Raw genomic sequence first — 7,657 nt, 5'->3', positions numbered from 1 at the left:
CTCCGCTGTAAGCTGAAAAGCACGACCCTGAGCCCTTGGGGGCTCTGCTCCACCCTGACCTCCACCTGTGATCCTCAACGTGGCCGGTGATGGAGCCTGCACCGATCCTGCAGTAAGATGTGGACAATTGACCCTCAAGTGCCCAACCTGATGATAATGATAACAGATCCTCAAATCCCGACTCGGGACTACCTGCCGACAATCCCTCGCAAAGTGCCCCTCCCTTCCGCACTTGTGGCATGCACCACTGGACCGACAAACTCTGGTGTAACCCCTCCCACACTTCCCAAAAGTGTGGTTGCTCTGATCTCCTAATCTAGAATCGACAGTCTTAGACCGTTTCGGCGCCGGCTGCGACTGCACCGGAGCCTACCTCTGCTCTCTCAACTGCAACTCAATCTCCAACTCCCGCCGCCTAGCGGCCTCCTGCAACTCCAACAAAGTCTCACACCTCTCCGTAGACACGAACTATCTGATATCCCTCTTGAGCATACTCAGATATCGGGACATCTAAGCCTGCTCCGAAGCGAACTCAGGGCAGAACATCGACGTCTCAGTGAACATCCTGGTGATCTCAGTCACCGACTCCGAACCTTGCTTCAGCTCAAGGAACTCCTGAGCTAATCTCTCTCTCTCTCAACACGCGGAACATAACGAGTGTTGAACATCTCTCTGAACTGATCCCATGAAACCACAGCCCTTTGCGCATCCGAATACGACCACGTGGTCAATCTCCACCAATCCTTCGCCCCGAGCCTCAACAGGTTCAGAGCACATCTCACCCTCTGATCAGCAGGGCATGAACACATGAAGAAACACCCTTCCACATCTGACAACCATCTTATAGCAACAATCGGGTCCTGAACTTCATCAAAGGTAGGGGGCTTCGTATTATCGAAGTCCCGATATTGTAAACCTCTACCAGCTCCTCCCCCTTGTCGCTGTTACAGCCGCTGTAGCCGCCGCGGCAGCCGTCTCTGTGAGAGCCGCATAATGCTCATCAACATACTCAACCATGGCGGTCTTGATCAACCCAAACAGTTTCGGCAGCTCGGCCCGGAACAACGCAGCAACCTCATCGTGCAGGATCTCACGAATCCTGGCATCCAATTCGCATGTGCTCATCTGACCGATAACCTTGGGCAGTACTGACCCGCCCGGAACTCCCTCTCCTGCTACTGATCCTGACTCGGATCCACTCCCATCATGCCTCGAAATCTCCATACTGAAATAAATCACAAAATCTCAGACACTTCCCACTATCCCGGGAACCAACTCCCAGCCCAACCCTAGAGGTCATGGTTTCCCTGATACGCGTATGGGTCTTATGCTTTCAATAGTACGGGCCCATACTACCTTCCACACCTACCCATATTTGTATGAAGTACTACCACAACACCCTAGTGACAAGTATACATAGCAAGCGCTCAATCCTCACTCCTAGAGGAACACTAAAAATCTCATGCAGAAGGAAACCCTAGGCTAGCAGGTATCATAAAACAAGCAACACTATCATGAAATCCTGAAGATCCCTAGCCTAGTACTAGCATGCTGTTCTATCAAAGCTCAAAAACAAATATCATGTATGGTATTTTGGGGTTACTTACTGGCTCCGGCTGATCGTACCTCCGCGTCCTCCTTTTACTTAATTTGAAAACCATTTTAAATTCTCTTTTAAAAACTCTCCCTGATTTGAGACTGGATTCACACGAATGTTCCTCCAATTCGCTCAAACCAAGGCTCTGATACCAACTTGTAACGACCAAAATTTTCGACAAAATTTAAACTTTTCAAAAACAACCCATTTTAATAATGTTATTACAAAAAGGTTTTCAATACATTTATTATCAGAGTATTCCCAGAACCATATCATAAAACACAAACTCGAGGAACGGTACGATCACGCCTTTGCCTTGCCACGGTCTCTTGAAGAACCTGAAAAACATTAAACCACAACTGTAAGCCTGAAAGCTTAGTGAGATACCCCCAAAATACCAACCACATATATCATACACGTAACATAACAAATCACCAAACCGCCATGCATATCGGGTCTGCTGTGTGACTGGTCTGCCGCACCGACCAACAGTCCACCTAGTCCACCCTCCGCGTCTAGCCATATACATCGAGTCTGCAGGGTGGTTGGTCCGCCCGCACCGGGCCTTCAATCCACCTGGTCCACTCTCTGAGTCTACAGTATGACTGCTCCACCCGCACCGGGCCTTCAGTCGGCCTGGTCCACTCTCCGAGCCTCGGCACGTCTGGTCCGCCCTCGTGGGGCCTACAGCCTATCCGGATCGCTCGCTGGGCCTTCGAAATAACCGGTCTGCCCTGGGTATCTTGGCCTTCAGCACAAAGCAGGACCCACCTCAACCCAACTCCAGTCCAAACAACCACGTTCACATAAACATACAATCATATAAGAGTTCACAGTCAACAAGCCGATCAAACAGATCACATAACATATCATCATCCTAACCAGGATACCAACCTAACTGGTCACTAGTATAGCATCACCCTACATATCAGGAAACCGACCTTAACCAGGTCTCTAACATATATCATCGTAGCTACCAGGATGTCGACATATCAAAGAAATAACATAACAACAAATACCCGGATCTCAATCCGATAAAGGGTCGGCCTTGGTGCCTTAGACCCTGTCGATATAGTGAGGATAACTCACCTCGCAACTGCTGACTGAAAAGGATAAGATCACGCTGCTGCAACCTCCGACCCGAACTCCACCACTGTTAATACCCAAAAGACTAAATTCAATAAATACCAATAATTACCAAATTACCCCTAGAAGTCAACTGGCCAACCCTTGGTCAAAGTCAAAATCAAACTCATCCTCCTGACTGACTCTACTCGCCGAGTCAACCTAATGACTCGTCGAGTCGCCATGCTCAGAACTTCCCCAATCCGTGACTCAACTTGCCGAGTCACCCCGAGACTCGTCGAGTCTCACAACTCTGAGTCCCCTCGCACTCACTCATCGAGTCCTCCCTTGACTCACTGATTCATGGCATCACCAGAAGGAGTTTAGACCTCATGACCAGACTCACCGAGTCCTAGAACAGACTCGCCGAGTCCAAGGCCATCTTCAACCTACTCGCCGAGTCGTTCTTCCAACTCGTCGAGTTCCAGACCATCTTCAAGCAACTTGCCGAGTACACCTTTGTAACTCACTGAGTACCACTAGTTCTTAACCCATACAGAAGCCTTCCAGGCCATGCAATCGATCTAAAACATAGATCTACCCTTATACAACCCATCCATCACATAAATTGGCAAACTTTACGTGAATCCAAAGAGATCTATGCATTTTACACTCTAGGGCTAGGGTTTGGGAAAAGATAGCTCCACCAATCACTCAATATCAGGGACTTTAATGCACTCTAGACCTTCTCCACTTTAGATCTGAGGTAGCAACCTCAGATCTACCCTTCAAATTCAAGATACCACAATCTAAGCTTCCCACACGACCCCAAAATGATGAATCTAGAAGAACACAGCCCAAGAACGAGATATTACCTCAAAATGAAGCCCCCAACAGCAAGGAATCCAAATCTAAGCAAATCCCCTTGCTCCAAGCCTCCTAACTCTCCAAGATCTTCCTCCAACTTTCTTCTCCAAGGCTCAAATGCATTCAAAACCTTCACAAACGCGTATCTAGGGTTTCTGGACTTCAAGGGAGATCAAGGAGGCTGGGGAGAGGGTATAATATCCTTTATATAGGGCTCATCCCCCGAATTTAGGGTTTTCTTCACACAGCGCCTACTCGCCGAGTCTAGCCTTGGACTCACCGAGTTGGCCACGTAACACGCAACCTGAGTCGCGACCCTACTCGGCGAGTCCTCCCATGGACTCGCCGAATTGCCCTTATACATTTTCACTTTTAGCCCTTCAACTCTACTCTTGATATTCCGGGATGTTACATCCATAGAGTGGAGTGGACGAAATTTATGGGGAAGCCCATAAGATTTCGTCTGTGGGCTCTAAGGAAGGATTTCATGGGCTACTTGTTGCCTAAGTTAGGTATTAGGGTTTCCACCTAAAAACCCTAGCAGCCACAACTATATATAGGACCCCATACAAGGGGATTTTCGGCCTAAGCATTCAAGAAAGAAACCCTAGCCGAAATCTTTCTCTCCTAATTCATCCTCCTTGCATTGGGTGTTTGTGACTCCATTAGAGGTGCAACACTTGGGGCACTAGGCTTTCAGAAGTCAAGATCAAGAAGAATTAAACTTGTTATTGCTACATAACAAGAAAGGTAAAGATTCTAACCCTATCATATGTGATTTTTGATATATGTATGCTAATCATAGGGTTATTGCTTTGGTATTCATAGTTGTATGTTCAATTTAGAAAAGCCTTAGATCCAAGGCAATTTGGTTTGCATGTACATCATACGAATCATGTTATGCTTAAAACCCAATGGTGGTATCAGAGCCTAGGTCGTTTTTCTACTGAATAGATGCAAAAGTGAACTGCCAAAGCATCAAAAAGTCGAGAATTTTATTGTCTGACAGTTCAACTCAACGAGTTGGATGAACTCGACGAGTTAGATGAACTCGACGAGTCTAGTGATCTGATGTCAGGATTTTTGACTTTTTGAACAGATTTCTATTAGGATAATTACCAAAATTCGTTTTTCTTGCATAAAATCGATTTTTATGATTGGTATAAGATATCCTTATCAAAATTAGTGGATTTGGTTAAATATGGATAAGATAGGATTATTTTTATTTAAATATTTAACCTAGTAATTTTGAAAAAGTTTTAAATTACACCCTTTAGGTTTTATAGTTTAAATTTGAAATTAAAAGTTTTAGTTTTTGAAATTTAAATAGTTAAACCCTAATATTTTGAAAAAAGTTTCAAAATTTATTCTCAAGTTTTGGAATTTAAAATTTGATTAAAAGGTTTTAATTTTGAAATATTAAATTCTAAAACCCTAGTATTTTGAATAGCTCAAATTACACCCTTATGGTTTTACTAAATTAATTAAGTGTTTATATAAAATAGATAATTAATAAATCCATTAATTATATGGTTTAAGTTTAATCAAATTAAAAGTCTAATTTATTAATAGATTAAATCACTTAGTATTATAAATGTATAAAATACACCATTATACTATATAAAATTAAAGGTCTAATATATATTATATATGTATAAGTAAAAAAGTTAGTCTTACTGTTAGTATGCCTCATTCACGAAGCTGGTTTATAATGGGTGTTTAAGGAAATTGCCTATAAAATAGCAATTAAGTGGGTGTCCACTCTCACCACCACACTCTTGACTAGTGGAGGGTTGTTAGCCGAACGGGTAGGATAGGCACAACCTTCCATTAAAAGTATAATTATAATATGAAGTAACTAAACGCTTTTATAAATTTATAAATCTTAGTTACTTTAGGAAAAAATTAAATTTGGTGCTAATCCATGAAATTGCACATTGCACCTTGTTGGTCGTTAGTGGAGCGTGTGTGGTTAACCGGCACACTAATATGGGACCAATGAAGGATGGAAATGGGTAACTCGTACATTATCATAGATCTATGGAGCATGTGTGGTTAACTGGCACATTGATTAGGTGATAAACATCTTCGAGAGTCACAAGCTAATTTCCATGGTTATTCACACCTTGTTTGTGATCCTCGTTATCCCAGTCACAAACATGAAGGGCATAATCGAGATTAAACATGTCATTGAAAAGTTCAATGAATCTCAAAATATATAGGAATTTCAATTCATTTAAAACCTAATTTTTCATTTCGTTTTTCATGGTGGAAATTGGTAAATCGTCATTTAGCTACCTTCAAATATTCTGCAATTGAATTACGACATCCCTTTTCCGTATTGTAGAATATTGTGTTAAATTCTAACTTGAATTTCTCCCTTTTGTAAATCGTCATTTACCTAGCCTTAATATTTCATTTGGGTGTTATATTAAGGAGTTAAATCAACTAACTTGAATTTCTCCCTTTTGTAGATGTCAAATTCTAACAACTTTGGTCTTCCCGAATCTTGGAAAAAGCTTTCCATATGAAGATGATGTTCCACGATTGGATCATGGAAACTGAAATCTGTGACAACCCGAAATTTATCCCATCATTTTAACTCTGATTTGGTTAATAAAATCCGCTTTATTAAATTGTCCGTTAACCTTTTGGATTAGGTTAATTAAATTGGGACTTTTTATGACTGCATAAGGGTTGAAACAATTAGAAACACCCTCGATATTCCCTTGAAAAATTTTAGTTGCAACCAAGTCAAATTACGACCATCTAATCGGGTGCGACCAAAAGCCCCTTTTAACGTCAGTATCGGGTAAATTTCAACTGCGCCACAAACTCAACCCCTATATAAAGGTGAGTGGACTCCATTTGAACCTTTTCCACCATCTCTCTATTCTCTCTCTCTACAAAGCCGATTTTGATCCAAAAAACGCCTCTTTCAAGCCCCAAACTAGTAAGTGATCTACCCTAACTTGTTGTTTATCTCATTTAACATGCAAATTCATGTTTAAGACATCCAAAAATGGCAAAATCATGTGTTTACGGCCCAAGAACACTCTTGGACCGCAAACACCTATAAGTGGGGTTTTGAAGCCCCAAAACCCTCCTAAATCACTCTTAGGGCTTAGATATAACTTGTGGACTTACACATATGAGCTTAGAACACCAAAACCTTATCATATGGAGAGTAAACAAGAGTTTACAGCCTAAGAACACTCTTGGACCGTAAACCCCTCTTCATGAGCTGTGAACACCTTTTAAGGTGTTAAATTAGCCCTTCAACACCTCCTAAGGCTTGGGTAAATGTCTAGAAGCAACCACAAATGAAGTAGGGGCTTTAAACATCAAAGGAACCAAGGACTTAGGAGTTTACAGTTGTAAACCCCCCAAGGATTGGTCCATGGGTCGTAAACTCCCATAATGGACCCAAATGATGCCCTAACTTCCCCATTTGACTTGGAAAATGCATAGAATTTTATATCCTTTCATTTAAGACCTAAATTCATGAAGGAAATGACCAAGTGAGATTTTACGGTCGTAAACTCTAAGTTTACAGCCATGAACTCCCTTAAGTGGTTCATTTAGAGCCTTAAACCCTTCTTAAGCCCTAAAAGTGAACCTAGCCTAACTCTACGAGTGATATAAGACCTTTTAGCATCCAAAAACACACCACCCATGAGTTTACGGCCGTAAACTCATGGGGATATGGTCTTATGGCTGGAAACTCCCTAACTAGGCCATATACCCCCTTATTTCAACCCACTAGCCTCCTAGCACTTGACCAAAGTGTTTTGCGCACATTAGGATGCTTATACGTGTTTAATTAGTATTATAATTACTAATTGTATGTAAACATATGTCATCATTTCTTAATAGGTCACTAAGTGTGTTAAAGTCTTTACTTGACACCGAGCACCCAACCGGCACCTCCATCCGATCCACTTACAGCAGGTGAGTTCATACCCCTGAATTGACCTTTTAAATGATTTTATTGCTTTTTTAGGGGGGGGGGATACAAGTTGAACTGTAGAGTTATTAGATATGTCCCATGTGATTAATAATTGTATAGCAAAATAGATTTTGCATATTAAACTGTTTATCCAGCTTAAAGGTTTCCAAATTATGTTT

The sequence above is a fragment of the Lactuca saligna genome, chromosome 8 (genome assembly GCF_052625555.1).
Source record: "Lactuca saligna cultivar CGN05327 chromosome 8, ASM5262555v1, whole genome shotgun sequence".
Classification (NCBI taxonomy): domain Eukaryota; kingdom Viridiplantae; phylum Streptophyta; class Magnoliopsida; order Asterales; family Asteraceae; genus Lactuca; species Lactuca saligna.
Note: the sequence above shows the minus strand (reverse complement) of the source record.